The 27,303-nt window shown below is 37.9% G+C and overlaps 1 protein-coding gene across 18 annotated transcripts in view; it reads right to left on the bottom strand.

The window, feature by feature from the left end:
* Nucleotides 1-27,303, bottom strand: part of LGSN (lengsin, lens protein with glutamine synthetase domain) — a 134,713-nt gene that overhangs the window by 61,012 nt on the left and 46,398 nt on the right. For 2 of the 18 annotated variants that reach the window (XM_046005381.1, XM_046005376.1), the window contains exon 1: nt 1,640-6,597. The exons of 11 other annotated variants lie outside the window; for them this stretch is intronic. The gene's annotated coding sequence lies outside the window, so the exon portion shown is untranslated. Of the gene's footprint in view, nt 1-1,639; nt 6,599-7,560; nt 7,664-18,715; nt 18,849-27,303 lie in introns of those variants that run through there. 5 more of the 18 variants (XM_046005380.1, XM_046005372.1, XM_046005371.1 and 2 more) reach the window with 5 other exon arrangements.

The following is a 27,303-nucleotide window of genomic DNA, read 5'->3' on the forward strand; positions in this document are numbered from 1 at the left end:
TTGAACAGAGTTTTTTTTTTTTAATCCAGCTATCTCCCACTACCTGATGATTGCAGTGCAAATTATGCCCTTGTGAAAAACATGAAATACATGACAGATTACATTAATTCTGCTAACTAAGTTAATTATATTAGTTATGCTAACTAAGGAATAATACTGCTTCTTTGTCTGACAAAGACAAATCAAAAGAACTAGAATAAACATTGCAATTATACTTTAAAATAACTTCTATCTGTATAGTACTTCATAGCTTCATAACTTTTTTCATCTAAGTTGTCTTATTTAATCCTTTAACTCTGTGAAATAATTGTTTTTACCATCCCCACTTTACAAGTAAATAAAGTTCTGAAAAGGTACATAGCCCACTTAGGGCACAATTTACCACCTGTCCTGAAAGTCAGGATCTGCGTGACTTTTCTTGAGCTACATTTTTGAACTCGTTTTACCTCAGTTTTCTCTGGTTATCCATTAAAATCCCCTTCCATTTCCAGCTTCTCTCTTAACTACTAAATGCTTTATTATCTTCATTGTTCTATGAATGAATGAATGAATGAATGAATGAATGAATAAGGTGTTTATATGTTGGGACCAGATAGTAGTCATTCAACAGTTTTGAAAGAATTAAAAGGTGAAATTATAGAAATGCAAAAAATTTCCAATCAATTTTACAAATAGCCAGATGTTTAATGACTCTGCTGGGTGTTGAGTTATAAACGTCCTTATTATTATTAATAAATCTATTATAATAAATAGATTTATTATTTATTTTGAGAGAGAGCACACACACAAGCAGCGGGAAGGGCAGGGGGAGAGGATATTCAAGCAGACTCCCCGCTGAGCATGGAGCCCCAAGGGAAAAAAAAAGTTTAAGAAATTTCACAAGTTATCAAGTTGGTCAGAAAAATTAAGATATGAGTTCTTAGTAAACAAGGTAAGGTTCTATTGTGAACTAAATTATCTTCTCCCCCAAATTCATGCAGTGAAACCCTAACCCCAGTACCTCAGAATGTGACTGTGTTTGGAGGTGGAGCCTTTAAAGTGGTAATTGACTTACAATGAGGTTATTGCAGGTGACTAGTGCCCTTATAAGAAGTGGAAATTAGGACACAGACATGTCCAAGAGGAAGAACATGTGAACACACAGGGAGCAGCCAGCCATCTACAAGCCGAGGACAGGGACCTCTGAAGAAACCAACCCTCTGACACCTGGATCTCAGGCTTCTGAACTCTGAGTAAATACATTTTCAGTGCAAGCCACCCTGTCTGGTATTTTGTTATGACAGCCCCTACAACGTAACACAGGTCTAGAGCTAGACATACCGAGTATAAATAATAGGGAATAATGGGTTCAGAAAAACAAAAGAGAATATATGGTCAGCCTAATGTGGTTCTAACAGACAAAAAAGCCATCAGATCACTCAGCAGTGCAAGACAATGCGTTGAAAGCACAGTAGATGTTCTTATCCTTGATGCATTAATGCACCATGTACATTCACTCAAAAGTCATGTTGGAAAGCACATGTTTAAGCACAATGCACAGGAAGTGGTAACTCTTGCTTAGTCTGTAAGAATGAAATACAAAGAGAATGAAGAAAAGAAGAGGAGGAGGACTCAGGGACAGGAAAGAGCTAAAAATTACCTGTGTTAACTCCATTTTTAGGACCAGCCGATGAGTGACTAAATTTAATATTATTGTCCCCACTTTGCAAAGAGGGAAACTGAATCATGGAGAGATTAACTAAATTGCCAGGAATCCCACAGTACATGGAAGAGCTAGAATAAATAATAGATCCATAAGAAAAAAAAAATCACAAAAAATAAAATTAAAAAGTCTCTATTTGCTAGTACTACTCTCACATTTTGTTACTGACAGAATAGAAAAGAATTTTATCTTACTTTACATTTTCAGATAGAGAGGGAAGGATATTGGCTGATTCATTTCTTATCTTCTTGTATTTCTCTGCACTTATTTTTTAAATAAGCAAATGTAACACACATTCAATTTAGTACATGCCAGGCCTATTCCAGCAAAACAACCCATTGTCTTCTTCGGCTTGTACCCTTGACCCCACTGCAAAATAAACACAATCTAGTATAATAGGGGGAGAGAAAGGAATAGGAAAATTTGAATGAACTGTGTGGTTTAACCTTCCTGAAAGCATGGCTTATGTTTTGAACAATGATTCTTTGTGGTTCCCTCAAATCTTATTTATGTACAGAACTCTTGGTGGCTACTATGTGCTCTGAAACTGCTACATGATTCCATTGCAATAGTAAGTATGCAAACCAGTGAATAAACAACAGTATTTTGTGAATCTGCCTTCATTAATGGAAAAGATCATCTTTGAGTATTCCTCAAAGATGGCACATGCAGAAATAAATTGTCAAGATCATAAAGTGCAATTATTTTAAAATTATTTTTGGCAACAAAAAATAATTTGGTCAGTGCTCTCTGGAAATAAAGCACATTAGTGATAAGTACACGTTTCCAAGTTTAACTCCTTTTTCTCTCTCCCCCACCCTGCCAAAAAAAAGTGAGAGAAATTTTTTTATGTTGAAATTAATCTAGCCTGAAGGAGAGGTAGCTTCTATGAATGCTAAGTAGGGAGACTGTGGGAAAAGGAAGGGAAAAGACCCTAAGGGTCTCAGAAACCGCATAAAGATAAAGAATAATTCTAAAGCTGAGGGATTTGGGCCCCTTCTTTGTGAGTAAGCCTCTTTGGACTTTGCTACATAATATTTATTGAGCTCCCAAGTGTGTTTGCTGCAGGTGGGTTCCTTTAAAAGAGAAGCACAAAAATCTAAACTTTAAAAAATACTAGATTTTAGAATAGTTGAAAAAAGGACAAGAAAGATTCCATAAAACTAGTTTCACTCTTACCTCAAGGTACATGATTTACAGCCAAATTTGCCACTCGATGTCACTTATACTTTTTTATTAAGTAGGGACCATATTACAGATAAATTGAATTTGTTTTATTGAAAATCAGAACTGAATGAGTTCAGATAATATCCTCTCACTTTCTTAACTCACTTACAGTTATTCGAATTCTAACAATGTGAGTTGGAGAATATGCACTACTTTTACGTTTCCTTTGGATTCCAGGTAATCTGAAATAAATGGACAGCTTCGGTTCAACAGACAAGTAACATGACTAAATACTGTCAGACATATTTGTTTTATACGATTTATTTGTAACATATAGATGCTCTTAATGGTCAATCTTATTCGGGTTTCAAAAACCATGACATTTTCAAGTTATCTTAGTTGGTTTTGGCTTAAAGAAACACAAGGAGGGGAAGGACCAAGAAGTTGTGCCTTAGCAACTACTCAACCAGGCAGCTGGAACCGTAGGTCGTTCAGGACATACAATATCCTTGGAGGACTAACAGCAGCTCTTACAACCAGCAGGAAAACCTTCAGAAGCCCATTCAGGAGTAAATTTTTGTTGCTGTCTGTGCAGAGGACTCTATCCCAACTTCACTGGGTTGATCTTAATCTCTGCTTCAACTATTTCTGTCGACCTATAGTCTCCCCACTTGGCCTTTCTCACCTCAGGTTACCTGTCTTAAGGCTTTTACTGTCCTATGACTTCTGAAGCCTCAAATGGGTCTCTTGGCTTCCGCTCCTTTAAGTTTTTCTCCAAAGAGAGCTAGTCACTAGCTCTTATTGGGCACTCTTATTGGGCACAGTTTAGTAACAGAGCATTTCATTGGCTAATGGCTAGGGATTTCACTCTCCAGATTGCTTCACAGGTTAATCCTTTCAACTAAGTCAACTGACCCATAATAGCAGGAGTCAAGTGACAGGAAAGCATGATGGTCTGATGAGCTGGCTGGTTGTTTTGTTTGGTTTTGTTTTGCTTTGTTTTGGTTTGCTTTGCTTTGCTTTGCTTTGTTTCTTCACAAAATGAGGCTGTGAACACAGAAACCTCTCAGAAAAGGACCTTAGGCATTGTAAGCACACAGGGCAGCATGGTCTCCCTCCAGCGCATGCCTTCTTTTAAGAAATCAATGACATTAATGTTTTAAAAATGTGTATTTTTTAAAATGCATGTTTTAAAAATGTGCATTTAAAAACAACAATGCTGGTTTCTTTCTCTGACACCAAAGTTGTGATTGCTTCATTAATTTCAGGATTTTCTTGCTCTCAACATGGACGTAATTCTCTGTTAATGTATTTCTACATAATTTTGATAAAGATTTCATATTCATTCTAAAAAAATCACCCTTGTCTTGTTTACTTCTTAATCCCCAGCATCTTGCAGAGTGCCTGGCATAGAGAAGATATTGAATAAAAGTTTAATCACATCAAATCCATGAAACAAATCAATAATGACAAAAATATTTGGGTTGATTTTACCAAGGAGAGCCTCAGCTTCAAGCCTGAGGAGTGAGAAAACCTGTTTGGCAGGAGCAGGAGTCCCAGGCATCAAGTTTATTGGGCAAGTGCACTGTTAACATAGAGACAAGAACATTTCCTTATAAGTAGTTAACTTCTTCAGGGTTCTAGGAATGGGGGGAGGTCCAAAAGAATAGGAGCAGAGCAAAGGCTCTACCAAAAAGTGAAAAAAAAGTAGAGACATCCAGAACCATTAATGAGCAAGTGACCTTGTTAGACAACAGTGAACATCCTCCTATCTTAATATAAGGTGAAATATAGTCAACTGTCCCACATGAACATATCTTACAAATTCATGTTCTTACAAATATTTCTGTTTCTGAAAATGTTATAATGTTATAATGCACATGTATTTTCAGGAACTTTTTAGAGAATGACGTTTTATCCTGGGGAATTTCATATGGAGATTCCATTACACTGGCATTATTGGTCATTCAATCTTGAAAAATTAATATTATGGAAATAAAACAAATGCAATATTAATAAACATTTGATGAAGCCATAGTTAAAAGGCACAGTGAATATGTAAATATAATTGGATGTTTATATCAACCTGGTTAGAGGTAAATTCAATAAATTTTTCTGTAACAATGTCCTGATCATACACAGGCATAAACTCAGAGTTGTTTACATTCTCTAGCTATAGGATGTTTAGGATTTATAGGATTTTATAGGATTTTTTATATAGAATCATTCTACTGGTTCTACTAGGATTGGTTTATTAAGATGTATACATATATTTGTTCTGTGTATGTGTATATATGTGTGTATACAGGTCCTATTCCTTCTTTTTCTTTAGAGAGTACTGACTAACATAGGTAATATAAATGGATGTTAGCCTTAAAAAAGTTTGCCATTGGGGGCTGGCAGCCATGGTGTACCTGGAAAGGTAGGCCTGAAATCAGGTGAATACAATACTAAGGATGCAATACAGATTATTTTTGAGACAGAAAAGGGTAAGAAGATGTATACTATATACCAAATCTGTGAGATGACATAGAAGAATAATTTAGGAGGGAGCTTATAGTACTAAATGCCTAAATTAAAAAATAATAAAGGTTTCAAAGCAATGACTATAATTTTCACCTTAAGAAACTAGAAAAATAAAAAATCTAATGAAATCCAATGTAAATATAAAAAGAAAATAATAAAATCCAAGCATCAATTGATTACACTGAAAACAAAAGCAATAGGGAGCATCTATGACACCACAAACTGATTGGGAAGGTCAATACAATTGATAAAACCCTAGCCAGACCGGTTGGAGAAACAGCGAGAAGGCACAAATTAACGATATCTGAAATAAGAGAGTTGACAATAGAAACTTAGCATGCTACTGTATACTGTATACTGCTTCTATTTCCCTCCCTGCTGTGACTTACAGCTTCGAAACTTCTGCTTAGCCTTGCACACAGGCATGGTACAGCTAAGATTTGCAAAAACTGCTTTTTACCCGAAATCCCCCTCATCCAAGGAGATGAGGAGATATGTCGGGAAATGGCTATGCTTAAGACGTACAGGAATGATATGAGCAGACTCCTGTACACAAAGATCAACTGACCAAGGACAGAGAACTTCCACGACCCTCAGGTGTAGATCCTCACATGTCCCCAGATTCAGTCACCTTTGGACTCCAACCGCTTTTTACTTTCCCCTTTTGCTAACATAAAAGAAGCTCAAATTTCACGCTGGAGTTGGGGGAGGGTGGTAAGAAAATAGTCCACTACCTCCTTAGTTTGCTGGCTTTCCAAATAAAGTCACCTTTCTTTTACCCCAACATCTTGCCTCTCAACTCGTTGGCCTGCCACACCACAGAGCAAGCCTGGACTCAGTCGTAACATCACTATAAATTCTACAGATAGTAAAAAATAAATAGGTGGTGGACAGACATTAAGATGTTCCCCATGATCCGCATGTTCCTGACTTTGTATACTCCATTCCCCTTTAGTGTAAACAGGACATATGATGTACTTCTAACCAATGGAATGTAGTGGAGGCAATGGGAGGTACATGATTATCATGACTATCTTGCTGGCGTGTCTCTTTCTTCATTGCTGGCTTTTAAGAAATAAGCTCCCATGAATCCTCTGACTACAAGTGAATTCTGCCAACAACCTGATAAAGCATGGATGCAAATGCTTCCCAGTCAAGCCTCTGATGAGAACCCAGCCCTGGTCTACACCTTGTCTACAGCCTTATAAGACCTGAAGCAGATGGCCGTGCAAAAGAACTGGACTCCTGATCCTCAGAAACTGTGAGATAATATGTTTGAGATGAGTTTGTAGTAATTTGTTACATAGCAATAGATAATTAATATAACTATATGTGAGTTTATACTCATGAATTTGATAACTTAGATAAATTGACAATTTCTTTGAAAAATACAACTTACCCAATCTAATCTTATCCAAGAAGAAATAGGTAATATAAGGAATCTACTATGAAGATTCTAGAACTAACATGTAAGGTTAGTAAGATTTCAGGATATATGACCAATATAAAAAGAATATACTGTATTTCTATATAGTGGCAATAAATATTCAAGAACCAGAATTCTTTAAAGTATCTTTTATAATATGAAAAATATTAAATACTTAGGGTAGGTATATCTGACAAAGAGATACTAAATGTCTCTCTAGACTGATAAAATCTTTCCTTAGATAACATTAATGACCATCAAATGTTATCTGTTCCGTCTCTCATGCTCTTTAAAATTGCTTTACATGTGGGGCGCCTGGGTGGCTCAGTGGATTAAGCCGCTGCCTTCAGCTCAGGTCATGATCTCAGGGTCCTGGGATCGAGCCCCGCATCGGGTTCTCTGCTCCGCAGGGAGCCTGCTTCCTCCTCACTCTCTGCCTGCCTCTCTGCCTACTTGTGATCTCTCTCTCTGTCAAATAAATTAAAAAAAAAAAATTGCTTTACATGTCTAAACTTCACAATCACATATTCATTTTACGTAACTATCAGAAACAATCAATTTATCTTTTGCTTAGTCTGAACTATTTCCAATTATGTAGTTCTTAACCACTGAGTTTTGAGGTCAGACAACCTTATTGAAATTCCAACATGACCATTAATAGTTGTATAACCTAAGACAAAAAATCTAATATTTTGTACCTTAATTTCCTGATTAATAAAATTGGGATAATAATACTTACTGGCTCTGGCCAAGAGATCATTTTTATGTCAGCTCTGCCACTTCCTTACTACATGACTTGGGGCATTGTTCTGTAATATTTCTGGTCTTCAGTATTACTTCATCTGTAATATAGGATAATAATAATACCTACCTCATGGTGTGGTTAGGAAGATTAAATGATAAAATTGTGTACCTGAAACTAAAACAACACCAAGTGTCAACTATTCTTCAATAACAAATTTTCTAAAAAAAAAAATTAAGTGACATAAAATATATAAAATGATTTTATATTGGTTCTGGGCATGCAATAAATGTTAGCCTTTGTAACGTTGGGACAGGTTGATATATGTTCAACACATACAACATTTCATAATGTTTGGAGCCTATAACTATTTGTAACTATTTTCCATAATTGGGCCATTCCAATATTCAGTACATAACACATATTTTTCAAAATGTTTTTATCTTTTCTAGACAGTCATTTAATCAAAAGTAGGACTTTATAATATAAAATTGAGTAGACTTGATTGGATGAATATGTGAATATTTAATATGATCTTGAAATATGAGACACCTGAGACCATTTGTTTTTTAAACTTTATTCAGCAGTAGACCTTTTTTTTCCCTCAAATAAAATTCTTCTCTGAAGATTAGATAGATAGATAATCTCAAGTATATAAAGCAAATAAAAAAGAAGTTTCCTTTTTTTTTTTTTAAGATTTTATTTACTTGAGAGTGAGACAGCACAAGCCAGGGAGAGAGGGAGAGGGAGAGGGAGAAGCAGACTCTCTGCTTAAGCAGGGAACCTGATGCAGGGCTCGATCCCAGGACCCCTGGGATCACGACCTGAGCTGAAGGCAAGCACTTAACCCACTGAGCCACCCAGGTGCCCCAAAAGGGAAGTTTCTTCATTGAATCATAAGCCCACAAGGCTGCATTTATTGGGCATCTGTTATGTTCCAGGTACATTTCTAAAACTGTAGAAACCTTATGGTGGCTCTGGGATTCTCCTTAGAAGCATAAAGTACAATAAACACAGCTTAAAACCCACTCCTTTGGAACTGTAAACCACTTGAGAGAAGCCACAGGAGAAGAACTTTATGATGCATATCTTAACAAAATATCTAGTATAGTATTGGCCACTTAGTGAGCATTGAGTAAATATTGGTAGGATTGGGTGGCATAAAAGGATCTAAGGAAATCTTAGAGCAACCCCATATGCTAGCAAGTGGCTGTTGCCTCCTGCTACCCTGAGTGTTTCTTGAGATGCACAACTATAGTCCATCTCTGAATGGCCTCAGGACTCCAGGGACCCCTTTCTGCAATTTACCAAAAATCTGACCAACTCTCCAAGGAATAATATTAACTGCCCCCAAAGATCTCCAAAGTTTTCTTGGTTTAGGTCTGGGATTCACAATTTGCCCTGGCACCAGGAATTATGGCATGAGCTGACACTGAGACAGACACTCTCCTCGTTGTTTTCAGTTTTCAGTTTCAAGTTAGATATCAAGTAAGGGGATATCAAGTAAAGGGTAAGTAAGCAAGGGCATCAGAGATGAAACACACCAGGACATAACTAGTGTGTTATCTCTTTTCTAAATGCCATATCTCCTCCATTACTGAATTTCAAGATCTTTTCTTGAGGACAAAGTCTTTGATCTATAGTTCTATTGCATTGTTTATGCAACTAATGGTTCTAAGAATAATAAAATGATCCTTTACTGAGGCTTTATGAGGTGCTCAATACTGTGTTAAAATACTTATCAGGCATTATTAAACGTTCCAGTACTCAATGACTATTTGGCATTTAAAAACTCCAATAGATTTTATGTAGAAACACAGATAAAATAAATAAACAAAACAGTTAAGAATAAGTTGAGTTTTTATTATAATCTAATAGTAAGGGTCAAGAGAAAAACTAAAAATAGTGATTTTTCGAGATTGTTTTTATAGGCTTAATAAATGAGGGCAAATTAGGAACAAGAGGCATTGATTAGAAAGTTATTTCTGGTTTAAGTATAAAGAGTGAGAATAGAAAATTTTAGAGGGCATTATAATCCCTGTAAATCATTATAAAAATTCTGAAAAAGACAGTTTCTGAATTAAAGTACCAATGTTGAACACCCTGATTAATAAAATATAAAGCAACACCATATATTACAGAGGTTACTCACTCTCATGGAGATGTGTAAATTAATAATAATTCAATTCTTGGGCATCTAGTCCTAAAAGACACCCTTGGTCTTTACAAAACGAACTCTGAATACAACTTCTACATCTCAACAAGGGTAAATGATATTAAGAATAGTTACATGCTTTTCCTATATCTATAAAATCTTCTAAGAAATGGATAAATGATTATAAAATTAGTTCAAAAAAACATTAGTTCGTATTTATGACATAAATTATTGTTTATCCTAACATCTAATTCTTACTCTCTTCTTACTTAACCAGATTTATCTACGACAAATGACATTGTTTTATGAATAGCATGAGCCCTGTTCTAACTAAGTGGGTCGCTGGACTAGAAATAGAGATTCCTGTGCTGTATTTCTAGCTTTGAGTAGTTTTATGACCTTAGGCAACCTTCTCAGCAAGAATCTCAAATCATCATAATCAAAACTAAAACATCAATTTCCATCTACAGGATGTAGTACATAAGAGCTATTATACAATTATCTTCCTTTATATCAATAATACAAGTTACTCCAAATAAAAGTAAAATAGCATAAAAGTATTTTTATATCAATGTCATATTTAATAACTTTTAATGGTTTCGCTTTAATTCAGGTAAGATCATAAGCTCAAAAAGAATAGAGTTTTACCATTTAAAATTTGTAATTCTAATAAAAATACATAGTAGCTTCATGTATGTACATATAATTCATTTGTATTCAGCTAGATGTTCAAAATTATCTTAAATATTAGAAGTAAGAGAATTCACTGGTCTTGTAGCTGTTAGTAGTCTAGGTGGCTGTAGTAAGTATTGGGGGGGCAATCAAGAAGAGCAGGTGTTGGAGTCACAAACCTTGCACTGCCTCTGCAAGGTACTGTTGCCTGAGTGTGGTCAAATTAAATAACTCTAGCCTTCAGGAAACAAGAATATTCATACTATCTCATTTTTGGTTTGTTCTCTTTTGGAATGGTTAAGTGAATTAATGGATATAAATTGGTCCAGGACCTGATGCTCCTGAGAGGTGCTCAAAAAGTGTCGAGTTTTAAATTATTTTAAGAAATTTTGTGAGATCCTTCCTTGGTCTTTTTGTTGCCATATATATATATTTATATAAATTTATGTGAATTATAAATGTTTATATTTATATAAATTATAAATTTTAAATATTTAAATCATAAATAATATTTAGATCTATATCAATTTATATGAACATAAATATAATTCTAATTTACACAAATTTATATAAATATAAATATTTATAATTTACATTAATTTATAAATTTATATATTTATGATTTGTATAATAAATCATATGTAAATGTGTTATCTATAATTACATATTTATAGATAATATAAATTACCAGTTATAAATATTTATATTTATATAGATTTTTAAATGTATATTTTTATATTATATGTATATATTTTATGAATGTATATAAATTATAAGTGTTTATATTTATGTAAATTTATATAATTTATGTAAAATAAAAATTTTTATGATTACAAATAATTTTACACATAATTAAAATATCTCCCCATTTCTTGAGTTAGCTAGAGGGACTACTACACCTAGAAGTCAAAAGAGCCTTGCTACGTATTATGCCATTACTTCATGAAGTTCTTACTTGTCGATAGATTTTACTTTCCTCCCCGGTTGTTAGATAGGCAGTGTTGTGTGAACTCTCTTGAGGTTCACCTGGGCCATTTGTTATTCTTTCATCTAATTTCATCAAATACATGGAGAAGGCATACTTCGGGGTGAGGCTATTTATTTCTTCTAAAAAGATAAGATAAAAAATTCAAAATGAAACAAGTTGTCCTCATTTCCTATTTTCTTGGCCATTGAGGAAAGAAGAAAGCTTATATGCTGAGGTCCTTTTTATTTGTATCTCACATTTCATCTCCTCTTCCATTTCCAAAAATAACGCAATTAAAAAAGAAAGAAAAAGAAACCAGCCCAGGGTTGAGTTAGGGTTGTCTTCCACGCCTCATCTCTGAATAAAATTACTGGGAGGCAGCATGATTCATTTCCACTGTCTCGAGTGCTCCTAAGATAAAGAACTTCTGCCAGCACTGGAATACATGTTTGTATTAAAAGAATTTAGCATCCCCTAGAGCACAGGTGAACAATCAATGGCCCAAGGAAATGTACCAAATGACATTGAGGGCCAAACTGAGAAGTAATGAATATATATTTTTTTATATACTCCATCTTGTCCTCTCCCAAGTCACTGCTTTATACCTGCTTTATACCCCTCCTGACTCCCTTCAGGAGGCCACTAACAAATGAAATTGAAAATTCTAATAGCTGAATATGGTTTAAAGTGAACTTAGTCTGCTTATAAGTAGAGTGGTTTCAGTATTTTATACCCATTATCTCTGAAATGAATATATACTTTAAAGAAAAGTTGGGGGCACCTGGGTGGCTCAGTGGGTTAAAGCCTCTGCCTTCTGCTCAGGTCATGAACTCAGGATCCTGGGATCGAGGCCTGCATCGGGCTCCCTGATTGGCAGGGAGCCTGCTTCCCCTTCTCTCTCTCTCTATGCCTGCCTCTCTGCCTACTTGTGATCTTTGTCTGTCAAATAAATAAATAAAATCTTTAAAAAGGGGGGGGGGGGGTTGAACTTACAGAAAAGAAATGAAAAGCCCAGTTTTTGTGAAAAACTTATATCCAACAATACTAAAATAACTACCAAGTACCTCTAGTGCCTGTTAAGTTACTGTCTCTTGGCTACAAACCACTCTCTGTATTCTGCTTTGCAATGCTGACTCTGGGACTCTGAAGACCACACTCGGGTTTCTTCAGCTGACACTTGGAGACAGTAGAGGGAGACGGCAAGGCAGGAAGAAGAAGAGAGACGGGCTTCTGTGTTTCCCACTCCTGTGAGCCTCACTCCCATTAATGCTCGTTCACCTTGGGAGCAGCAGTTCCTGCCTATGGCTGCAGTCCTGCTCACATTCACCCAACCAGCCCAGCACACCCACACCACTCCATCACAAAAATATCACCACCAGCTGAGCAACTCAAGTCTGAGTCTCCGTGCACAGGACCTGTCCTCTGAGTTCCTAAGTTTTTGTAATTCTCGTGTCTTCTTTGTTCTCTCAGTCCTAGGAGTGGCAGCTTCCTACAGTTGTCCACCTTCTTGATGACTAGAATTCACTTTTTGTAAAAGATTTATTTCTTTATTTCAGAATAAAGAGAGAGACAGCGGGAGCCCAGAGGGAAAGGGAGAGAGAGAGAATCTCAAGCAGACTTCCCAATGAGTGGAGTCCAACATGGGGCTCAATCCCATGACCCTGAGATCACAGTCTGATCCCACATCCAGAGTCCAATGCTTGGAACCAACTCAGCCACCTAGGCGCCTCTAGAATTCAGTTTTTACCTCTCAGTTACCTGGTTAACAAATGTATATTTAGTTAGCAAGTCTTCAAATTCTCTGTTTAGTTATCAGGTGTGATTTCTGTTCCCTGCCCAGATCTTAACTAATATACAATTTAACATATAAAAGGTGATATTATATAAACTGAGTATGCTGAGATTGTTTTTAAAATAAAATTGTATGGGGTGCCTGCGTGGCTCAGTTAGTTAGGCAACTCAAGTTAGTTAATCAAGAGACTCTTGATTTTGGCTCAGGTCATGACCTCAGGGTCCTGAGAGGGAGCCCTGTGCGGAGCTCTGTGTTCAGCAGGGGGTCTGCTTGAGATTCTGTCTCTCCCTCTGCCCCTCCCCCTGCTTGGGCTCGCTCACTCTCTCTCCCTCTCTCTCTCTCTGAAAATAAATAAATAAATCTTTAAAATAAAACTATGTAAAAGTGGGGCAGGGAAAAATAAGAGGAATGTGTAATTGTCAGTGGTTGTAAGATAGAGTGAGGAGAAAAAGAGTAAAGGAAAGGAAGGGAGAGCTAATAATTCTTTTTACAAAGTAGAAATACAAGAAATTCTGTCCATGGTAGATACAGTAGGAGAAATATGAGCATAATTTGAAGTTGTAGAGGTGACCAGTTGAAGAAGGAGGATCAGTGATACATGACAACAAAATGAAGAGAAGACTGACAGAAGATACAGTGTAAGCAAATTAAATGATGTTATAACATAGTGGGATGATGTGTAGAGATGATAAATTGAAAAGTAATAGAATAAGCCCATTAGGGGCACCTCGGTGACTCAGTCGTTAAGTGTCTGCCTTAGGCTCAGGTCATGATCCCAGGATCTTTGAATCAAGCCCCATATCAGGCTCCCTGCTCAACGGAAAGCCTGCTTCTTCCTCTCCCCCTTCCCCTGCTTGTGTTCTCTCTCTCTTTCTTTCTCTCTTTCTCTGTGTCAAATAAGTAAAATCGTTTAAAAAAAAAAAAAAAGCCCATTATTTACCTATATCAAGATGAATCCATAAACATTAGGAAAAACAATTAAATTGTTTATCTCTGAGGGACAATACTGGAGATATGCAGGAGTGGGACAAAGGATAGTTGTCTTTCCCATAAGTACTTTCATTCTATTTTAAATATTTTATCAATTTGTTCAAATTTATTTTAAAAGTGCAAGGAAAGTGACTTTCACTTTTGCAGTAATACAGTATACTTCTTTTCCCTATTTCTCCCACTAATTACAACTAAAAACCCCGAACGTATTTAAAACAAATCTAAGAAAGCTCTAGAGGGTGCGGAGAAGAAGGTAGACTGGCTAGGAACTTCAGGACCCAAGGAACAGCACACTGATGAGATCCCTGGGCTTTTTTTCTGCCGCGTATATGTATATTTTTCAGACCTAGAAGTGAAAAAGTCAGAAACTCAGAAACATCAATAAGCACAGACTAAAAAGCCCTAACAGAAGTCTGCTCTTTCTAGTAAAGAATCAGGAAAGGGTCAACCTAGCAAGATGGGAAACTTATAGAAAATAGCTGCTCTTCTCCAGCCAAACACAACAGAAGAGGCTGTGCCCTACCCCCACCCATGCCAGCAAAGGAGGTCAGCTTCCATGCTCACAGTATCCGTGGAGAATGCATGGGGGACCTGCTCGCCCACCCCAGCCCAGCAGTCATGAAGCACCTTTCCTCTTACCCGCTGCAGTGCTTACCGGAGGATGCCTGGTGAAGAATCAGGACTTCTGCCACCAAGCAGAGATAATGAGGACACCATCCCCCCACCAGCCACCTACCCTCTGGTGTCAGTTGAAGCTCCGGAGAGAGCATTAAAAAGGCACTGAGGATTCTGGCTCCTGGCCAAAATCTTATTGTGGTTTTTCAGACCTGATCACAGGAAATTATAAATGCTTTACCTGGGGCAGGCGTCAGTAGGGAAACCTGCCCTCCCCCACACCAGACTTGGTGCACAGTCAGTGCGCTGCAGACGCAAAAGGGATTCAGGACTTGGGCCCACTGGCTGGTCTTGTTCTCATGCTTAGCAGCACCCTTAACCCAGGTGCTTCCAATGGGAAGTTTTCTTACTTGGGGAACCTGAAAACATTTTCTCTACTGTGACTCAGAGCTCAGTTCTTTTCTACTTCTAATTCTTTCCCCCCTTCTTCCTCCTGACTCTTGGATCCTTAAAACAGTAGCAGCCTTTTCTTCTGAGATTATACCCAGACCCCCAAATCTGCATTGATCAACCTAGCCCTCAACTGGCTCCCCATTCCATGGAGTAAAGCAGAAAAGGGGGGAGGCAACTATCTTCCCAGTTTAGACTTTTGTACACTATGACAGTAAATGATTAAAGGTTTAACTGTTACTTTATTTGCCTTGTTGTCTTTTTTTTAAATTTTTATTTATTTATTTGACAGGGAGAGATAGAGATCGAGATCACAAGTGAGCAGAGGGGCAAGCAGAGAGAGAGGGGGAAGCAGGCTCCCCGCTGAGCAGGGAGCCCCATGTGGGGCTCGATCCCAGGACTCTGAGATCATGACCTGAGCTGAAGGCAGAGGCTTAACCCACTGAGCCACCCAGGTGCCCGCCTTGTTGTCTTAATGGGATACTCCAATATCTAACAGCCCACCTGTACTTGCTAAGTTGGAGGGGTACCTCTGGCTTAGCAAGTTCCCCTTCCATGAGTGAGATATCATTGAAGGCCTAGTAGGCAGCCAGAGCTTCTACACCCACCTGGCATAATAAGGTAGTGTCCACTTCCCCTGCTGGACTGGAACTAGAGAAAGTCAGCTAGAACAGGTCTAAATAAAATCCAGGGTCTTACAGCATTAAAAAATGTCCAAGTTTCCATCAAAAACCACTCATCATACCAAGAATCAGGAAGATCTCCAACAGAAAGGAAAAAAAAAAATGTCAGAGAGAATAGAACTACTTGACAAAGTACTCATCGCCTGAGTGGCTCAGTGGGTTAGATCCGCTGCCTTCGGCTCGGGTCGTGATCCCAGGGTCCTGGGATCGAGTCCCACATTGGGCTCTCTGCTCGGCAGGGAGCCTGCTTCCCTCTCTCTCTCTCTCTCTGCCTGCCTCTCTATCTACTTGTGATCTCTCTCTGTCAAATAAATTTTTAAAAAAAATCTAAAAAAAAAATAAAAATAAAAAAAATTTTTACTTCACCAAGTACATCCCCACCACCAGTGCATGACAGTTCCTGTTACTTTACAACCTCACCAACATTATTCCTTCCCTATTTGACTGCAGCCATCTCATTGGGTATAAGGTGATATCTCATTGTAGTTTGGGTTTGCATTTCCCTGATGATCAATGACATAAAGCAGTCATCGCAAAAATTTTTCAACAAGCAATTATAAACACAATTGACACAAATTTTAAAAAGAAAATTTCAGCAAAGAAACCAAGAGTCTCACAGCAAAGTAATGCAAGATAAAATCAAATGAGAAGTGTAGAATTTAAAAATAATAATAAATAAAAAGCTCGGTGGGTGGACTCAACAGCAGAACAGAGGAAACAAAATCAGTAAACTAGAACATAAGACAATAGAAATTATACATTCTAAACAACAGAGAGAAAATAGGCTGCAATCAAAAGTATACAGATCTTGATTGTGAAATAATCACCAAAGTTCTAACAGTCTTGTTATTCTCATTAGCAGAGTCCCTGAGAGAGAGAAAGGAGAAACATGGTGGGACTGAAAAAGTACTTGAAGAAATAACACCCGAAAATTTCCCAAATTTGGCAAAAAACAAAACCAACAAATTCAGGAAGCTGAGTGAATTCTGAACAGTATACACCAAAGAAATACACAGCAACATGCATCATAGTCAAACTTCTGAAAACTAAAGACAAAGAAAACCTTTTAAAAACAGCAAGACGGGAGTCTGAATGGCTCAGTGGGTTAAAGCCTCTGCCTTCCGCTCAGGTCATGATTCCGGGGTCCTGGGATTGAGCCCCGCATCGCTCTTTGCTCAGCGGGGAGCCTGCTTCTCTTCCTCTGTCTCTCTGCCTATTTGTGATCTGTCTGTCAAATAAATAAATAAAATCTTTAAAAAAGATTAAAAAAAAACAGCAGGAGATATCACACATGTACTACTCTGATGTAGGGTACTGAACGAAATTAAAGGAGGCTGTGTCTGTATGTATGGAGTATATGGGAATAAAGAATATAAGGGATCTCTGTACTTTTCGTTTTAAAGATGTATGTATTTATTTTAGAGAAAGAGAGAAAGAGAGAGAGAACACAGCCAGGGGAGGGGCGAAGGGATAGAAGAAGACTCCCGACTGAGCATAGCGCCCACCTGGAGCTCCATCTCAGGACTGTGAGTTCATGACCTGAGCCAAAATAAAGAGTCAGATGCTTAACCAACAGAGACACTAGGTGCTCTGGGAATTATGTTTTGCTCAGTTTTGCTGTGAACCTAAAACTGCTTTTAAAAATAAAGTGTACAGCAGCTGGCAAAAATAAATAAATAAATAAATAAATAATAAAGTGTATTTTAAAAATGAAAGAAAAATGCCACCTTACTTATGAAGGTAAACAATTTGAATGAGAATGTATTCCTCAATGGGGGGGGTGGGCATAATGTAGTGGAATAACATTTTTTCATGCTGGAAAAAAAAAAGAACTGTTGATTCAGAATTCTATATCCAACGAAAATACCCTCTAAAAATGAAAGGAAAGTAAGATATTTTAAGATGAAGAAAACCAGAATTCATTGCCAGCAGACTGACCCAAAGAATGGTTTGAAGAAATTCTCTGAAAAGAAAGAAAACAATTAAAAAGTATTCTTGTAATATCAGGAAGAAAGAAAGAAAACATAAGTCAATTCAACAGATTTTCCTTCTCTCGGGTTTTCTGCATTATGTTTAAAGTTTGAAGCAAAAATTATAACATTGTCTGATGTTTCTAAACAGGGAGAGTAAAGGAATATAAAGTCTAGTAAGGTTTCTATACCTCAATCAAACTATTGGTAAACTGTGATCAGTTCTGGGGTGCCTGGATGGCTCAGTCAGCTGAGTCATTGGTTCTTGACTTCAGCTCAGGTGGTGATATCAGGGTCATGAGATCAAACCCTGGCTGTGCCTGGGCTCTGCCTTCTGTGCAGTCTGAGTTTCTCTACCTCTGCCTCTCCCCTGGCTTGTGTGTGCACTCACATGCTCTCTCTTTCTAAAATGAATAAATCTACAAAGGAAAGGAGGGAGGGAGAGACGAAGGAAGGAAGGAAGGAATATAAAATAGGAAATCTCACGCATGTGCCCTCAAAAAAACAAAACTTAAGGACTGAGAGACTGATATTCCACAAGTGCTTGATTTATAGAAAACAATGTTGGAATGTTCTTACATGTCAAGGAGTTGATGAAGATTACCTCACATTAACCTTTGGAAATTTTTGCTTATGGTTTCCAGAGACATGAGCAAGACACGACCCAGGTCGAGTTGATCTCACAAAATAAGCTGGATTAAGCTTTATTTGTATGACTGGACTGGTTTTGTCAACTTGGGGAATTTTCAAATCTGATCTCCATTTGTTTTTTATTTTCACAGACTCTCACTGAACTCTCTCATCTTTATATTCCTTACCCACAAATACAAACTACCCCCAAACCCTCAATGGGCTTACCTGTAACTTAATACAATTTGTGTGTTCCAAATTACAAATTCTGTTATTCCCAAATAAACTCATCTTTTTGACAGTTTTGAGCTTGCCTTGGTTTACTTCTTTTTAGGTCAACAAGGGGACATCATTACAGACCCTGAAGACATCAAAAGTGTATTAGGGATTACTAGAACAGCTTATACACAAAAACTCAAAATCTTAGATAAAATGGACCAATTTAAAAAACACACACACACAAACTATCATAACTCTGCCAGTGAGAAATGGATCACAGAATATCCTTATAACCATTAAGAAAATTGAATTCATAATTCTCAATGCTCTCAAAAAAGAAATCTCCAGACCAGATGGCTTCACTGGAGAATTCTATCAAACATGTAAAGAATCATCACTAATTCAAGGGATGCCTAGGTGGCTCAGTCAGTTAAGCAGCTGCCTTTGGCTCAGGTCATGATTCTAGGGTCTTGGGATCAAGACCTGCATTGGGCTCCTTGCTCAGTGAAGAGCCTGTTTTCCCTCTGTCTGCTGCTCTCCCCGCTTGTGCTCTCTCTCTTTCAAGTAAATAAATAAAAAATACTTTACCCCCCACAAAATAAATAAATAAATAATAACATTAATTCTGTATAACCTCTTCCAGAAAAAAAGCAGAGCAAGGATCATTTTCCAATTCATTTTATAAAGCTAGTATTACCCTGATACCAAAACCAGCCACACACAGTACAAAAAAAGAAGAAAGAAAACTATAAACCCATATTTGCAGACCACATATGTAACAAAGCACTAGTATCTAAAACATAAAAATAACTCTCAGAACTCACCAGTAAAAAAATAAACAATCCAATTAGAAAATTGGCAAAAGATACGAAGAGACATTTTACTATGGCAATAAGCACATGAAGAGATGTTCAACATGATTAGCAATCAGAGCATTGCAATTAAAATCATAGTGAGGTATCACTCCATACCTATCAGAAGGGCTACAATAAAAATCGTGACACTAAATGTTAGCAAGGATGTGGAGATACGGGATCATTCACTGACTGCTGGTAGAAACATACAATGGTACAGCCACTCTGGAAAGCAGATTGGCAGTTTCTTAAAAAGCTAAACATGCAATTACTACACAACCCAGCAATTGCACTCCTAAGCATTTATCCCAGAGAAATGAAGACTATGTTCACACAAAAACCTATACATGAATGTTTATAACAGCTTTATTCCTAATTGCCCCAAACTGGAAACAACCCAGATACCTATCACTGGGTAAATGATTTAAAAACAAACAAACAAACAAACAAACAAAACCTGTAGTGTATCTGTTCGGAATGGTATTCTGTAATGAAAACACGTGGACCTTTGAGACATGCCATTTGGATAAGTCACCAGATAATAATACTTTGTGGGGGAGGGGGAAAGCCAATTCAAAAGGTTACATACTGATTCCATTTATATAACATTCTTGAAATGATAAAATTATAGAGATGGAAAGCAGATTAGTAGTTATCAGAAGTTAAAGCGGAGATAGAGTGTAGGAGGGAAGTAGATGTGGCTATAAAAGGCAACATGAAGGATTCTAGCGGTGACAAAAACGTTCTGTATCTTGACTGCAGCTATGTCAATCTCTTGGTTGTGATGTGTACTATAGTTTTGCATGATACCACCTTGAGAGGAAATCAGGCAAAAGGTAAGCAAGATCTATTATTCCTTATAACTTCATGTCAATCTACAATTACCCAAAATTAAAAATTTTAAACATTTTAATTTTTTTTTTTTAATACAAGGGAAAAGACCACAATTCTCAGTCACTTGAAATGGCAAGAAAATACATGGAGAGTTAGATGGCAGTTCCTTCAGGTCATGGACCATGATACCCGGCTTTTCTCAAAATATGGTTGTTTCACACTGTATTTCATAAGATATATTAACTCCCTAGCATCCAATTTTTTAATGATCCACAGGGATTTGGTTTCCCTTACCAAATTTTGCAATTCTAATGCAAATTAAATTTAAGTGGATCCAACTGGGAGTTGCTAAACCCCATAAAAGCAATTATAGTCATAAAGAGATGCTGTAAAATTGATATTAGAACTACTCAACCCACAACCTCCTCCCAGCCCTCCACCTCCTTCACACACACAAAGTGCTTTTCTTTTATGCATGTGCTGGGAGTGTATTCCAGGTAGCCGCAGGTAGGCTGCATCAAGGTATTGATTTGAAATTCTCCTTCATTAAGTATAAGTCAAGAACAGACCATCACCTTGACTTTTTGAGTGACTACAGCATAAAACAGCTCATGAAACGCACATGCTGTGTTTTTGCATCTTTCATAGTTCTAGACACTGTCCTTTTGTATTCAGATGAGAAGCCCAAAGCTCCTAAGAGTTACCTAAAAAGACCAACACTTGGGAATTTACAGAGCTTTCTTTTTTATTGCAATTACTTCTTTTCCTCCCCCCCCCCCAAGATAGTAAATACCATGGCCATTGTTCCGCCACAAACTTGTATTTTTTTTCCCTCCCCTAGGTGTAGAAAACTAAAACCATAAGCAGAAAAAGATTATGGGAAAGAAAACAGACTATTTCTGATCTACCTTCACAATGTGAAGTGCCTCAACACAGATTCTCAATTGTCTAATGTGCTAATCTGAAATGTTTGGGAAACAAACAGGCAGAACAAGAAAACAGTTCATAGTCATTTGCCAGTCAAATCAGTTCCCTTCAATTTTACACTCTCTAATCCTTTTCCTAGCAGCTCAGAGGGTTTTTTTTAGTTACAGAATTATTATAAATTTGTTTTTCTCTTTGTGGATAGCTTGGTTAAAATAAGATTATGAAAAGGGACACTGTCTTCTTGTGACCGGATTATGAAGAACGGTTAGCAATAATCAAATTACCAAAATGTTAAAAACACTCTTGCTCCCTCAAAATTCTGCTCCCATCTAAAATCAATCTGAGATATAATGAGTAGAGAAAATTTATACCAATCAGTTCCAACAAATGACAGCCTACACTAGAGACCTGTTTTCTTTATGTTATTGATTTGAAAAGCTATAACATGCACCTAATTATGTCTATATCTCTGGTACTTAATAGGATAGCACAATAAATATTAGCATGATCATTTCTAACTCCATATGTAATTGCAACCATATGACAGAACAGAAATTATAGCATTTAGATTGTGGGTTTTTTTTCTTTTTCATAACAAAGTGAGCCATTAAAAAAATAAAAGTTATTTATATGACATTTCCCCATACTTAGACCAACATTCTAGTTGCACTAGGTGGTTTGATTTTTTTTTGTAGCCAAATTCTACTATGAATAACACCTCAAAATAAAAATAAAATGTTTTCACAATAAAGCAGGTCCTCCCCCCACCTTACCCAATAAAATGCAGCTTGTCTTCCATTTTTCATCCTCCTCCTTAAGTAAATCTGCTTTTAGTTTTGTGGCTTGGATATGAAGTATTTGTCTACAGGGCTGGACAAACAAATGAATAGGGGCATAACTCTTTTAAATAAGCAGAAAATTCCAGCACAGCCTGCACAACAACTTCGAGATGCCCGATCCTGTGACCCAAAACTATCTATAAATTGGTGCTCCTATTCATTCACTCACAGTCAAGGGAATATCCTCAGCTATTAATAAGTGGTAGAAAAATCAGTCTCTGATGTTTCAGTTCTTACAAGATAAAATTTTTTCTTGAGAAGCTGTGACTAAGAGAATTTTTAATCCAAGGAAATTATAGCAAGATCTTGACTTCAGCAAAGGTCGAGGAAAGCAGAGAAAAGTCAAGGTTTAACTTTAACGACTCTGGGCAATTTTGGTTTAAGTCACTAGTCATTGGGAGCATGCTCTTCATTAGGCACTAGATGAGGCCTCGGGAGTAGGCATTCAGCAAGACAGGCATGGTCCCAACAGCACAGAGCCTGTCAAACAGCAGTCAAATCAAAGGCAATTATCAAGCAAGTATCACAAGTGGGAACAGTGTGGGGCACCTGCGTGGCTTAGTCACTGGGCGTCTGCTTTCGGCTCCGGTCATGATCCTGTGGTCCTGGGATCAAGCCCAGACCTGGGCTCCTTGCTCAGCCCGAATCCTGTTTCTCCCTCCGCCTGCTCCCCACCCTCTGCTTGTGCTCTCTCTCACTTCAAATAAATAAATAAAATCTTTAAAAAAAAAAAGTGAGAACAGTGAACAAAAATGTAGTACTAAAAATGTACTTTTGTATAAGGTATTGGATAAAAAAAGTTTCACTTTTTTCATTTTGGTTCTATACAAACCCAGATGCCATATTTTTACTTCCTCAATCATAAGAATCTTTTATCCTCGCTATTTTGGGCAGTTCCTTAATAGGACAGATTTTATTGTATCTCCTCAGACCAACCATGAAAGTTATACACTATATCATGTAGGACTTGGACCAGATGAAAGTATGAGACGCAAAAATCATTTATAAATGAAGAAGTTTGAAGACAGTGATCCCGGAAGCTTACTCAACTGCTAAACAATGCTGCCAGAGACCCACGCTCCTCCTGTCATGCTACTCCTACCCTGAGCCTGTTATCTTTCACCTTCATGCCTATTGCCACATGATTGCAAGATGATTGCTGCCCTCTGGCCATCATGTCTTCGTTCAGGGAACTAAAGAAGGAAGAAGAAGAAACTGACATCCATGCCTGACCTCTCTAATCAGGAAAGTTAAATTTTCCCAGAAATGACTACAACAGACTTCCTCTTACATTTTATTGAACAGAGTGAAGTCACATGATGAGCTCTTTTGCCTTCTGGTTCCTGAGTAGGTTTGGACAAGTAAGAGATGTAAGCAAAGGGGCATTTGGGTGGCTCCGTGGACCTCTGCCTTCAGCTCGGGTCATGATCTCGCATGGGAGCGAGCCCCGCATCGGGCTCTATGCTCAGTGGGAAGCCTGCTTCCCTCCCTCTCTCTCTGCCTGTCTCTCTGTCTACTTGTGATCTTTCTCTGTGTGTCAAATAAATAAATAAAATCTTTTAAAAAAGAGAGAGAGAGAGAGAGATGTGAGCAAAGACTGGAGGTTAAGAGTTGAGAGAGGTCAGGGAATTCCTTTCCTATACCTCCCCTTGTCTTGTGTCAGCACCCCACGGCCAGATCCTCCCAGAGCGCAGCTCCCACGAGGCACACCCCTCCAAGGCTCCAGATCCCTCCTGGCTCTGGCAACAGTGCTTCACCACTTGCCTTTTCAGGCCAGAGTGGTAACTGCCTGTCACCGTAACTGATATCTGGGTGCCTTACTGATACAACTTTAACCCTGCCCACATTTCTGTAAATAGACTGGTCATTAAAATATTTTTAGTTGGGGCTCCTGGGTGGCTCAGTCAGTTAAGCATCTGCCTTTGGCTCAGATCATGATCCCAGAGTCCTGGGATTGAGCCCTGTGTTGGGCTTCTTGCTCGGTGGGGAGCCTACTTCTCCCTCCACTCACTTGTGTGCTTGCTCTCTCTCTCTCTTTGACAAATAAATAAATAAAATCTTAAAAAAAAAGAAGAAGAAGAAGAGAGAAGGAAAAACACAGATGCAGCTTCCAAGTGAATCAGTAAAGAGCATGAGTTTTGAAGTCATATAAACATGTATTGGAATCGTGGCTCTACCACTTACTAGTTGTAGAACTTTGGGGCAAGGTACTTAGCTTGCGTGAGCTTTATTTTCCTAGTCTATAAAATGCAAGCAGTAAATATCCATCTTACGATATTGCCTTCAGGCAAACATAAATGAGATCATTTTTTTTTTAAGATTCTTATTTATTTATTTGACAGAGATCACAAATAGGCAGAGAGAGAAGAAGGGAAGCAGACTTCCCTCTGAGCAGAGAGCTCAATGTGGGGCTCGATCCCAGGACCCTGGGATCATGACCCGAACTGAAGGCAGAGGCCCTAACCCACTGAGCCACCCAGGCGCCCCTAAATGAGATCATTTTTGCAAAGTGGTTAGTTTTGACTTCATAAATGTGACATCTTATATTCATAATTATTATGATAATAAATTACTTTGGATACTATACTTTTTTTTTTTTTTTTTTGCCTTTCATTAAGAAACTGCTTTCTGGGTACTTCTGCATTAATGCTGATAGTTTATCAAACAACTCTCAGGAGGAAGAAATCTCTAAAGTTACCACACCATTTCCATGGCTTCTGACCATTCAGAAGATCCTGATAGCTGACATTGACATAGGTTTACCATGTGTCAGGTGTCAGGAAGTAAATTTTTAATGTTTCTAACAGTTAGGGCTTTCTGGAAAATGTTTTTTACTGGGACTTAGGTTAAAGGACAAGCTTTGAAATCCAAGAGATTATTGAATAGATAACAAACAATTCCCCTCCCCAGAGATATGTGTTTGCACTTCTAAGGACAGATGACACCCCAAGCCATAGAGATATTCCACGGATTGTAAACCTAAAAACACTTGTCTTATCTTCACCAGCAGACACTTATTTACATTCCAGAGAGTTAAAACCCAGGATCCTTCCCCCTTCTTTTTCCAAGGAGAATTTGTTTACAGTAGGGAAGAAAAGTATCTCAGCCATCCCTCTCTTATAGTCGTTCCAGATTCATACTTTGGGGGTTCCTGTCCTAAGTACAACAAACACTTCCAGGTATAGGCCTGTCCATTAGTTCTCATCACATCATACCATAAGGGGGAAGACCTGAGGGGAAAGGCAATAAATAAGGCTATTTTTGTAAAAAAAAAAATAATAATCTGGGGCACGTCAGTGGCTCAGTGGGTTAAGCCTCTGCCTTCGGCTTGGGTCATGATCTCAGGGTCCTGGGATCGAGTCCTGCATCGGGCTCTCTGCTTGGCAGGGAGCCTGCTTCCTCCTCTCTCTCTTGCCTGCCTTTCTGCCTACTTGTGATCTCTCTCTGTCAAATGGATAAATAAAATCTTTAAAAATCATCATCATCGTCATCATCATCATCATCATCATCATCTGTCCCTACCCCAGCAACTTCATGTCTACTTTTGGGATAATGCAAATAAATAGAATTATTAAACATTTCTCACCAGGCACCCTCTCAAGTGCTTTACATAAATTAACTCACTTATTCCTCATTACAATACTATAAGTCAGGTTCTCCTATTTTTCCGATGTTAATGTGGGACACTGAGGCACAGAGATATTAAGTAACTCATCCAAAGCCTCCCAACTAGGAAATAGCAGAGGCAGGATTTGAACCCAAAAAGGACAGCCCCAGAAGCTGTGCTCTAAAATGCCATGCCACACAACCTCGAACCAACACTCCCTCTCATTTCATGATTCACACTGAACCAGTATTCGTTGTGTCTCACAACTAGAAAGCTCTTATTGATTCATATCCAATTACTTTCTTTCCCAGAGAAAAAGAATTTTATAAAGATATTGTCCGTCTATCTCGCCTTTGTGGGTCTCAAAAGTATACAAGTATCTGTTTGATGCTTAATATAAAACACTCTCCTCTCAAAATAATTCTGCCAATGCCTCTTTGTTTTGTTTTGTTTTTAATAATCTCTACCCCCAGCCTGGGACTGGAACTCCCAACCTCAAGATCGAGAGCCACATGCTCCACGGACTGAGGCAACCAGGCACCCCCATGCCTATCCTCCTCTGAATGGACTACGTGTAGGCTATAAGTATACATGTGTTGACAGCTATAGGCTAAACTGATAGGTTAATTTGAAAGTCTCCTTTTCAGTCACGTTAAGATAAAATTGTCTCTGGTCTTTGAATAGTCTTAAGTATTTTTCTGTACCAAGGTTTATACTTCCCCACTCAGCTACTCCTGCAGAGAAGCCTCTGTGTATCCATCTGTGGGACTAGCAGGAAACAAGACAACTGAAGGGAGTTGAAAAAAGCATTGACACAAAGGGATAGGCAGTGTGAAGAGAAAACCACAAAGGCTGGTGAAGCTCCCCAGTACCGGAACTATCAGGAGCCATTACCACCCCTTACTCTGAAGGGTTAGAGGGAGCTACTCAAAACCAGAGAAAGGAGCTATTCAGACCTATTTCTTTTTATTGCTCTTCACTTTATTGTGCTTCACAGAAATTGTGGGGGGGGTTTTTTGGTTGTTGGTTTGTTTTTTTTTTTTAACCACTGGAAGTTTTGTGGCAACCCCGCTTGGAACAAGTCTATCGGCCCCGTTGGGTGCCATTTTTCCATCAGCATTTGCTCACCTCACATCTCTGTGATGTATTTTAGTAATTCTCACAAGATTTCAAAGTTTTTCATTATTATGATATCTGTGATGGTGACCTGTGATCTGTGATTATGACTCACATTTCATTTGCAGAGCTAACATTTTTTTAGCAATAAAAGATTTTTTTAATTAAGGTCTAGACCTTGCTTTTTTAGACATAATGCCATTGTACACTTCAGGGACTCCAGTATAGTGTCAACGTAACTTTATAGGCACTAGGAAACAAAAAATTTCATTTGACGTACTTTATTGCAGTGGTCAGGAACCAAACCCACAGCATCTCTGAAGTATGCCTACAGTTGTAACAGAGGGCTGCCCTCAGGAATTGTGACCTTTAGCAGAGGGACAAAACCAATCGGTGATAATCTGGCATAAAGAAGATGGA

The sequence above is a fragment of the Meles meles genome, chromosome 5 (genome assembly GCF_922984935.1).
Source record: "Meles meles chromosome 5, mMelMel3.1 paternal haplotype, whole genome shotgun sequence".
NCBI classification, from domain to species: domain Eukaryota; kingdom Metazoa; phylum Chordata; class Mammalia; order Carnivora; family Mustelidae; genus Meles; species Meles meles.